A 12,098-nucleotide genomic window follows, 5' to 3' on the forward strand; every position below is an offset into this window, starting at 1 on the left:
TAGTGCATCCGCTACAACATTAGCCTTGCCTGGGTGATAGTGCACCTCAAGATAATAATCTTTGATTAATTCTAGCCACCTTCTTTGTCTCATATTTAGGTAGGCTTGAGTGAAGATATATTTGAGACTTTTGTGATCGGTGTAGATATTGCAATGAGTACCCATAAGATAATGCCTCCATATCTTTAAGGCATGAATGACAGCTGCTAACTCAAGGTCATGAGTAGGGTAATTCTGCTCATGGGGCCGAAGAGCTCGTGAAGCATAAGCAATGACTCTATTGTCTTGCATGAGCACACAACCAAGACCAGTACCCGACGTGTCACAATACACGTCAAAGGACTTGGTATTATCAGATTGAGCTAAGACAGGTGCTGTAGTCAACTGCTCCCTTAGGGTGTGGAAAGCCTTTTCACATTTTTCATCCCACACAAATTTCACTCCTTTCTTCAACAGTTCAGTCATCGGCTTAGCAATTTTGGAGAAATCTGAAATGAATCGGCGATAATATCCGGCTAAACCGAGAAAACTGCGAATCTGATGAACGGAGGTAGGAGGTTTCCAGTCCATCACCTCTTGCACTTTGCTAGGATCCACGGCTATGCCTTCGCTGGAAATAGTGTGGCCCAAGAATTTCACACTATCTAGCCAGAATTCGCACTTGGAAATTTTAGCATAGAGCTGATGGTCCCGAAGACGTTGGAGAACAATGCGCAGGTGCTTAGCATGGTCTTCGTCATTCTTGAAATAAATAAGGATGTCATCAATGAAAACCACGACGAACTTGTCAAGCTCAGGCATGAATACCGAGTTCATGAGATACATAAAGTAGGCAGGTGCATTTGTGAGACCAAAAGACATGACTAAATATTCGTAGAGTCCATATCGCGTGGAGAAGACAGTTTTAGGAATATCACATGGGCGAATCTTGATCTGATGATAGCCAGAGCGAAGATCAATCTTTGAGAAAACCCTAGCTCCAGCTAGTTGATCAAAGAGAACATCAATGCGGGGAAGTGAATATTTGTTTTTGATTGTCACCGCATTGAGAGGTCGGTAGTCCACACACAACCTCAAACTATCATCCTTTTTCTTTACAAAGAGGACTGGACAACCCCAAGGTGATGCGCTAGGGTGAATGAAGCCTTTGTCCAGAAGTTCTTGAAGTTGAATTTTTAACTCGGCCAACTCCTTAGGTGGCATTCTATAGGGTCTCTTTGAGATAGGGGCAGTGCCTGGCTGTAGTTTAATAACGAACTCAATCTCTCTATCTGGTGGCATTCCAGGCAAGTCATCCGGAAAAACATCGGTGTACTCGCATACCACAGGGATTTCCTCTAATTTGGATGCGCTCATGGCAAATGCACAAGAATTGATACACTCTCGGAATGGTAAATAGAGAATAGTGGCTCCATATTTTGGTGAATTTAGTTCAATAGCTCTGGTGGGAATATCTATTATAACCACATGCTGAGTCAGCCAATTTATCCCCAAGATGATATCCATACCCCCAAGTGGTAGGAGAATAAGGTCGGTGTTGATGATTAGGCTACCCAACTTGATTGGCACAAGTCGTATTATTTGGTTTGAAACAATTTTACCCCTTGGGGTTGATATCATGTATGACCCTTTCGTGTGAATAAAATCCAAACCCACTTTTGCACCAAATTTTGCACCAATGAAGCTATGTGATGAACCAGAATCAAATAATATAACTGCAGGTTTGTTGTGGATAGAAAATGTACCCGTTATCACTGGTGCGCCGTCAGGACGTTCTGCAAGAGTGGTGAAATTGACCCGCCCTTGCCTGACTTGAATGGTTTGTCTTCTGCCCTTGTTCTTGTTGTTCTCATTAGAACCTTGTCCCTGGTTTTGTCGCCTGGACTGCGGGCAATCACGGGCGAAATGAGTTGAGATCCCACAATTGAAGCAACGATTTCCATCACTTGACCGGGCTGGCTGTGGAGCAATTGTCCTTGGGCCAGTTAACTGAGGAACAAGGAAACATGCAATGCCCTACTGTGGTGGAGGTCTGATAACCCAACGCCCTTGCTGAGGGGCCTTCTGAGGAAACTGGGGTGCAACATTCTGCACTATGCGATACCTCTGTGGCAGAGCACTAGAGGGTCCAGCTGGTGCTTTCCTCTTTTTGTCAGCACGGTGAGCCATGATACAGTCCTCTTGAGTGATTGCTAGATTAAACAGCTCATTGTAAGTGTCAACCTTAACGGGGTTCAAACGTTCCTTGAGATTGGTATTTAAGCCTCTACGAAAACGATCGCGCCTCTTAGCATCCGTGTCAGCATGATAGCCCGCGTACTGATAGAGATTGTTGAAAGCTTGGGCATATTGGAGAACTATACGAGTCTCTTGAGTAAGAGCCAGGAACTCGTTCAGCTTCCTTTCCATGAGTCCTTCTGGAATATGGTGACCCTTAAATGCAGTCTTGAATTCATCCCAAGTGACAATGTGATCAGCCGGGAGCATGCCAAGATAGTTATCCCACCAAAGACGCGCCGAACTACGAAGCTGTTGTGCGGCAAAGCGAGCCTTGTTTTGCTCTAAGCATGGCACCAGAAGTAGTGAAAACTTGGACTCGATTGTGCGAATCCAAGCATCCGCATCCAGCGGCTCTTCTGTCTTGTTGAACAGAGGGGGTTGGGTTACGAAGAATTCCGGGTAACCAGCAGCTTGAGGTTGATGAACATTATGCCCACCCCACTGCTGCTGTTGTTGCTGACCCTGGACGAGTTGGTGGAGTAACTCGGTTTGGGTGGCCAGATATTCCGCGAAGTTGGGTGGCGGCTGCTGTGATCCGCTACCATTCGCGTTCCCGAAACCATCAGGAGTGCCACATGTCGCTCCCACCATCAAGAACGACAAATTCTTTCATTAGTTTGGTGATATACGACTTCCCCAATGTACAGAAGGGTAAGTGCGGAAAAGTAGAACTGGAATGAGTATGATAACAACAGGGATAGAAACGCTGTTCGTTACAAGAAAATCCATAACTTGCACTCTGTTCATCGAAATGTGCCCAAATTTTGACAGCAGATAGATAATTTAACATACTACAACTTTTGTATTCAACTCCCAAGATAAATCGATAGTTAAGATGGTCGAAAAATGCAATTTCTACCTCTCTGTCCAGTCTGTTTTTCAGCAGGCCGAGGTACAATGTTCGGGCCATAACTGTTGGCACACAAGTCTAATGATGCTGAAATTTTGTGAGCACCTAGGTCATGAAATTCACGACAACTTTGATATTCAACACATAGCCCAGAAATACAAGGAAATATGGATAAAAATTTAGACAAGTTTCTGCAGCGATAGACTCAACTGCAAGCAAACCATTACAACCATCCATCAAGTTCTTAGCCAAGCCCTATGCGATTGGAGTATTTTTACATCTGAGTGGCACATATTACAAAAGCGAGGTACTCAGCTCTTAGTTAGCCTATTACATCACTGTCCAAAAGTTAGGCTACCCTATCGAGGAGTATGCGCAAAAGACTGCTTAGAACAACATCTAAAAGTCGTCGAGGTTGTTGACTGACGACTCGCTCCTCACTGGTGAGTGAGCTCCCTGAGATGGTGGCATGGGCACTCCATATATAGTGTCAAGTCCTGAGATACCCTGAACCTCCTGGGGCTCCTCCTCCATGGCCTCGAGCTGGGCCTGCTGAGCCTCTAACACCTCGATGTGATCCAAAGCATTATCTAGCTGAATCTGTTGGGCGGTGAACTGATGCTCCAGTAGCGCAAAGTTAGCATCCCTCTCGTCCAAGAGAGTGTCACACTCCTCAACTTGACCCTCAAGTTGGCCAATATGGGCATCAAGATCCGCGATCTGCTCGTTCTTAGCATTCACCATCTCATGGCTAGTCTGCGCAGAGCCAATGATCTGGGCCATGGCTTTGCCCTGTAAGGTCTGCAAGCAGTAGAGTGCATTCATGCACTTCACCGACATGGAGATAGTCTCTGCAGCTCTGTTCTGCTGAAGGTACACAGTGTGTCTGACCTGACTAAGCCAGTTAGGGTCATTGGGCTGCTCTGCTGGAAAGAGGCCAATAGGGGCTAGTGTGACAGCTGCATAGTTTTTTTTCGCAAAACTTGTTGAGCGCTTTCATGGCTGCAAGCTCCCAAGTGTCAACCAGACGGTGTCCAACTACCTCCAGCTCCAAGAAAGCCCAGTGAGCTGGAAAAGGGTGGGGAGCATGAGTCAGGTGCACGCGACAGCGTGCGACTCCCATCTCATGGAACTCCTCGCCCACATAGCGCGGGGGACTGGGATATCCGGCGTCACGCATCACTTCCCAAATAATGGAGGGGAAACCCTGCCAGTGTGTGCACTCGGAGTGTGCACGCCCGTCCTCATCAAACACCAGGAGAGCAGGGGCAGCCATCTGTACAAAAGAGGTGCACAAGTGGGTGATGGTTAAAAACAGATTCTGGTTAGTGCACGAAAACAAGTATAACTGAAACAATTGTACTCCGAAAATTCTCAAATTTTACCAGAACACTCCTAAGGTCTTTGTGCACAACTTTGCTAGTCAACCCAAGATCTAGATCAGAGTATAAGATAGTCTTATCCTTAAGTTTCTAGTGACTGTACACCTAGAAATTTCCAGCAGACAGAGAGCTAGTAATGGGTGTGTCAAGAACAATCTGTTTGGCCAAAAATTATCAATTTTTTTTACAGTAGCTGGATGAGTCAATTTGCTACAAGTTTTGTGTCGATCATTTTTGCAGAAACCTTCTCCAGGATGGGCTAAAAATTCATGCAACAGAAGTGCTCAAAACTGTCAGAAAACAGTGGTCTGAAATTTTCTACCGTAACTCACCGCATACTTGTCCAAAAATTCTCAAATTTTAACAGCAGCTAGTAGACAAGTTTTGGAGCAAAATTCTCCACTGGCACTTCTACAGATAAGGTCATCTCCTAGGTCAAATAAATCCATCTCCTAAGATATAGCAGAAAATGACAAATTTCTAGATAGACCTTAATCGAGAGAAATGAACCGTGCTCAAGTGCAAACCTTATTATTCCCAACTAACCCACATCCATTTTCATTGGCTTTCAGTGTATGATCATGATGCATGCACGACCTATTCATCCTCATAAGAAAAACAATTGCCAAATAGCTTTGGACTTACGGGATTAGCACCAGTGGCATGGCACAATTTACGGCTCTCCCTATATATGTCTAGTCGAATATCTAACCGTTTCTTAACTTACGTAATCGTGGTCAGTGTATCTGCAGAAGATTGACAGAGCATATATATATTCATTGAACCTTTCATGCCAGCACTCATGAAAATGTTCTCATACATTACCGCTCACTATAGAAGCGGCATCCATGCGTGCAACATTGCATGGACAGCGCTCATACGCTACCGAGGCGACGTATTCACGGTTTCTTTTACTCCCAATATAATCGACCGATGGTAGGTATATTGGCAGCAGCTCAAGTAGGCCACTGCTTGAGCGCAGCGTTTGGTTCGCATCATCGACGGGAAGGTCAAACTCTCTCAGTTGACTAAGAATTCTTACCATCTTACCTTCGCGTAGGTGCGTCGTTACAGGATGTAAAGTACTGAAAGAAAGGTGCTGAAAGTCAGTTATAAATAAACCATAAGTTAGATAGCCACCTAGTAACTCCCATAATCTTCCCTAGGGCTTTACGTACTATGCACAATCCTTAGCGAACCAACGCATTTTCCAAACGCAATTTTGTGGCTAAGTTTTAAGGAAAACTTTTGAAATTTTGTCGCACTCTCAGGTGTGCGCTTTGTTCAGCTCTGATACCAACTGTGGTAGAACCGCCCGAATTAATCCGACTCAAGTGCGCTAACTCTTTCTATAAAGGCAATACGGGTTAACACGCACTTCAAACGGAGTAATCCGGCAGCGCTGTCGGGTAAAATCCCGAATAATCCACGTACGCGTCGATCGAAATCCAAAGATTACGTGCAACTCACACGAAGGTGAGTCGAGAGAGTACAACATTTCACAAATTCTTACATTACAGAGTCTTAACTTAATTATTACAAACCAAGTTTGAAATCTTAGGAAGGTACTTGAAAGTCAAACTTAAAGTAGTTCAGAGTTCAACTGCAGTGGAAATAAAGCGAGTTCTAAACAACGATATAAGATGCCATGATGAAGTCCGTACATGACATCACTCGGCATTGTCATCATTGGCCGGAGTCGGATCCCACTCCACCGACCAACTAGTAGTTAAAGTACACGGCCAAGTCAAGCTAGCTATCTGATCTTCAAACGTATCACCTGAAAACAAAGTTGAGCCACAAGTAAGGCTGAGTATACTAATACTCAGCAAGGCTTATCCGACTATGGGTACACTTAGCCCACTACCTAAACATGCAAGGTTTTTGGCTGGAAGGGTTTGTTTCGCCGAAGAGCAACTAAGAGTAAATCCTTAATTTCCAATTTTAGCTTCAATATTCTAGTTCAATTCACCATTCTAAATGAGCATATATCCAATAGCATACATGGTGGAAAACAATTATTTTTCATCATTCAACCATATTTATCATCATCATTGTTCCACTTTTTACTCTATGTGGTAAAAGGATTAAGCAGTCTCAATAACCGCGAGAAACGGACGATTCGAATCAAATTTGTTAATCCGGCCAGGCAGACCTAAACACACGCATGGGGAATGAAGTCACCCATGCGACTTTTCCCCTTTTCCCCCGGGCATGGAACAGGCCCACCGCCCTAGGGTGCCCTGCACCCGTGCGTGAACAAAGACCAGACAGTGGGGAGTATGTTCCACGGCCGGTTCCATCAGGTACTTAAGCTTACCGATTACCATATTCTCGGCATGTGGTTAGTACGTTCAAACGCTTAACCACCACTACCACACACTGCAGCCTTAACATTTTTCACTAAACAGACGGGGCATCCACAAGTACCATGCCCATGGACCTTATGATTGCAGCATATAGTAGACATTAAACTCCTATAAACTCGCGAGTGACAGAAAATCACTCGACTTTTACCGAATCATTAGCATAGCTATCTAGCGACCTACACTTACTAGTGTTCAAACATAGGTACTTAGGATCATGCAACTAAAATTTCAGTCAACCCCTGTAAACTTAAATGCACAAGTATATAAAACAATAAGTGGCATAAAGTTGAAGGTAATAGGTCATGCTCCGGAGCTTGCCTTCCTGAGCAAAGCTAGCCATGGGATCTTCCAAACTTTGGTTCGGGGCTGCAGTAGCTTCAGTTAGATTGATTTGAGCTTCACGCTGCACACTCTCGGACTTAGACACCAACTCGTATGTTCCGTCAGCGAGAGTAGTCGAATCTATATGAAATGCATACATATGAGTTACTTTGGTGATATTATTCATTTATTCATTCTTCACTATAAAGTTGTAGTCCAAACAAAACCCGAATTGGAGAATGAAACACTTTCATAAATATTTTACTGGGCAATCATTCATTGAGTAGTATTTTATTTATACTTAACTCACAAAGGAGCTGGGTTTGCTGTTTTTCATTTAGAAAAATGCAGAAAAAACATTTTTCATCATATTAACACATGGAAAATAAGAAAAAACTGTAACAAATGCTAAAAGCATATAATGGTGCTGATATTTTTATGTTAGATGCTTTACTAGGTCACTAGTGTGCAGTAAAAGTTTCAGGTCATTTAATGTAGCAAATAAATCAGAAAAACTCATGAAACTATTACTACTAGTGTACAAAAACAATTCTCTAGCGTAGAGAATGCAAGTTCTAGTAATAAAATTTTACTAGTAGGTTATATTCCTTAAGATGAGCTTGTGGTAAAGTTTTCATAATTTATTGAGATATACAGCAAGCATAGGAATTTAGATTCCTTTCCTAGGCACATATCTAATTAAAAAAATCTACAGAGTAAACTACTTAGTTTCAGTGGCTAAACTTTTACAGGCATGTTCATGTACTCAAAACGAAGCTCTAGTAAAAATATGAGATTTTTATAATGAAGGAAACTAGGGCTTTTGATTTACAAAGTTTATTCATGAATAAATCAAAAGGACTAGTTATACATTACTAGAAATTCCCAAATATTTTATGTAGCATCTAGAAACTAAGTTATGGCTGATTTAAAAATTTCAGCACAAAAAAACTAGCATAGCACGCTGTGTATTTAACTCTATTTAACATAGGTATAAAACAAGATCTAATGAAACCTATAGCTAGATTTATCAAAAAGTCCTCAAATTTTTACAGTAATCTACTCATCTAGGTTGTAGCATTCTATCTGAAAATCAGCTAAAGACCATGGGTAGAACTTGAGATACATACAAATGTGGATAAAAATAATATTTAACCTAGAGATAAAACTATTGGTCAAATGCAAAAGTGGATGTATCAAAAGTTGTAGATATAGGTGCAAGGATTCCAAAAAATTTAGATTTGTATTTTTATGATTTTTCTAAGAATTGGTAGGGATTTTCAAAGTTTGCTATTTTGGATTCTATAGTTCATGTCGCTTTTACACTTGGACCCCTAGACCTTTTGTTCTTCTCCAGGGAGGCCCCTGGCCAGTTGGGAACAGAGGAGGGAAGGGCACGCCGAAATCCGGCAAGGAGGGTCACCGGAGGTGGGGGCCCGCAGGGGAAAAGCAAGAGGAGACTGAGGGCTACCTTCGGGTGGCCTTGGCTCGCCGGGAGAAGGCCGGAGGAGGCGGGTCCGCGGCGAGCGGGCGGCCGGCAGCAGCTCTGTCCACGGCGGCGGCGCTCCTGTGGCTTGGGGCGGCGGTGAAGGGGTCGGGGAGGACCAGTGAGCCGAGAGGGGCCTGTTCCCGGGGGCGGCTCGGGTCGAGGGAGGGCGGAGGATGGGGTTCACCGGTGAGCTAGGTGGGGGAGGCGTCCATGGCGTGCCGCGGCACCCGCTCTGGGTGCTGGGCGTGCTCAGCCTCGGCTCTGTGAGCGTGAGAGTGGAGACGGGAGGGTGGGAACGTCTCTTGGCGAAGCAAATAGAGAGGGGGAGAACTCGGCAGGAGAGGGGGCGCAGTAGTGGAGCAGCTCGGCGCGTGCGGCGTCGCGGTGGCGTGTTCGCCGAGCGGCAGTAATGGCCGGTCAGAGGCGTAGCGAGGAGGGTTGGGGCGCCGCAGCGGCGACGGGACGGGGCAAGCTGCGTGCTCATCATGGAAGGCCATGAGTGGAAGCACAGCGAGGAGGGAAGCGGGATTGACGAGCGGCAGCAGGCTCGCTCCTCGCGTCCCTGGGTCAACGGCGTGCGTGCTGGAGCTCGGCAGCGTCTGGTTGTCGCCGAGCGACTGTCGGGGCGTGGCTGCAGGTGGTGGCAGTAGGCTTGGCCGCGCAGGCGGCGCTGCCGCATGGTCAGCTCTGCTCTGCCGTGCCGGAACAGAGAAGAGAGAGCGAGGAGGGAAGAGAGAGAAGAGAGAATAGGAAGTCAACCGGATTTTGACTCGCGTTTGTTCAAATTTTTGTGTGGAAACTCGAAAAACTTACAACACGAAAGTTGTAGGAAATTGTAAAGACTACAACTTTCATTTTAGGTAAAAGTTAATTTGAGCTCTATTTTTGAATTTATTTTAAAACCACTCAAACTTGAACTATTCATCATTTCATGTTTAAATTTAATTTTTGATCAAAACCTTTGATTCATTTTTCCAGACCAGATCAACCTGAACATGTGGATGCATTTGGCTAAACTTGTATATTTGATTATGAAAGTGTATAGAACTATTCTACCCTTGCACACCTACTCATACATACATGCATGTATACATACTAGAATGCATTGTTTTTAATTTAAACTTGGTTAGTATGCATGACGACATGGTTAGTGACCTTCCTAATGTTTTTAAACACCTGAGGTGTTACAGTAGTTGAAATAGCTTCGAGGAATCACGACCGATCAAATAGCGATGGTTTGGACGGCGGGCGCCGTGGCGGCTGTGGATGCCCTGCTTGGTTCCGCGTGACTGGGGATAAAACTGCGACGGCGAGACGCGGCCGCTAATGTCACCTATATATTTAAAATAGGTAAATATATCTCCTATATATATATGGACACATGATGATAAAATCACTATGTTCGCTACAACCAGCCAACATTGTTTTTGTCTCACACCAAACCAGCACCAGCTACCAACCAACCAACAGTACTTTTCTCTCACAACAAATCAGCACCAGCCATCAGCCACAGCCAGCCGAACAGAGTGAATGTTGTCTCCTAGCTAGGTGACTCACGCAATCAATACAAAATCTCCTAGCTACTGTGGGTATTTTTATTTTAATTATTCAATTATGGTATTGGGGATATTTTTTTAATTAGACATAGGAGTATTTTAGACCAATTTTTATCGTAAGCCACCAGCCATAGCCAACCGAACAGAGTGAATGTTGTCTCCTAGCTAGGTGACTCACGCAATCAATACAAAATCTCCTAGCTACGGTGGGTATTTTTATTTTAATTATTCAATTATGGTATTGGTGGATATTTTTTAATTAGATATAGGGGTATTTTAGACTAGTTTTTATCGTAATGGCAGTGGTGGGTAATTTCTCCTAGCTACGGTGGGTATTTTTATTTTAATTATTCAATAATGGTAATGGTGGATATTTTTTTAATTAGACATAGGGGTATTTTAGACCAGTTTTTATCGTAATGGCAGTGGTGGGTAATTTTTCTTTTTTTCTTTTTCGATTAATGTGGGAATTTTTAGGTCTTGAGAGCGAACGTGGAGGCTCCTTTTGTTGGCCAAATAATAAGAGATGGATGGAGGTTCTATTTCGGTGGAAGGGACATTCTTCATTCTGTTGTCGTCATCTACTGTTCATTCAGTCATCGTTGTAGGGAGAGTGAGATCAGTTGACACAGCGAACTTCGTATCGATCAGTAACACATAGTGTTAAAGACGGCAATGCAACTCAAATGTGGTGGCAGATGCATGCAGGCTAGCTGGTACCTCTAGGGATGAAAACGAAAATGGTAGTTACCGATTTCCGATGATCGTTTCCGAGATTTTATCGACTTTTAAGGCTAAACGAAAATGAAAACAATTATCGAAAAAATGAAAACGAAAATGGTAAAATAAGATGAAACTGAAAACGAAAGTGATTTTAACATCTTCCGATCGTTTTCGAGAAATATCGTATTTTTGCGATATTCTACCATATTTTATCGATTGAATACCGTATTCATATATAATGCCAGCACACCCTGCTATCTATATTATTAGAATGTCATATCTATATTTTTAGAGAGTCATGACTCATTATCCTAACCCTAAATCACAACCTAGCGACATGAATTCATGGGACTATGTATCGTTTCATGGATGACGAGATTAATGTCTAACATTTTAGTATTATGAAATGAGATACATGTCATCGATGGACTGATATTTGGACTAATATCTTAACAATTAGTACTTGTATATGAAATATGTCAAATCAGGTCAGTGTTGTGCTCTATGGTTTGATATATTTATCGTTTTTCAAAATATCGTTTCAATGGGTTTCGATCGTTTCCGATGTATCATCGACCGTATATTTTCGTTTTCGAAATTACCGCATTACCGATGTCATTTTCATTTTCGATAATATCATATCGTTTTCGTTTCCGATGAAAAAATGTGATTCGCCGATCGTTTTCAACCGTTTTCATTCCTAGGTACCTCAGAGAAGAGGGTGTGTGTGTGTTGGGGGTGGTGGTGGGGGTGGGGGGGGGGGTGTGGCATGTGCAGTGCTCAGCGGGGTGTTGGCTCCTTATCTTCAAGGCAACATAGTTGGGACTAGATGCTTTCAAAAAAAAGTTAGGACTACCCTAGTAGTACATTTAATGTGCTAGCAATAGATTATTCCTCCGCGATAGAATTATCCTCGGTAGTCCATCAATAAATATAGGGAAAAATACGAATACTTATACCAAGATAAGGATTTGAATTGTAGTGGACAGGTTCCATAGGGGGGTGGGGGGCTTTTGCCCCCTACTCTTGAAGAACTCCATTAGAGGCAAAGGTAAGGAGGAGGAAAGGAGAAGAAAAAATGGAGAGGTAGGAAGAAGATATTTGAGATCTTCTAGACTCCACATCTAC

The sequence above is a fragment of the Panicum virgatum genome, chromosome 7K, assembly GCF_016808335.1.
Source record: "Panicum virgatum strain AP13 chromosome 7K, P.virgatum_v5, whole genome shotgun sequence".
Lineage (NCBI taxonomy): Eukaryota > Viridiplantae > Streptophyta > Magnoliopsida > Poales > Poaceae > Panicum > Panicum virgatum.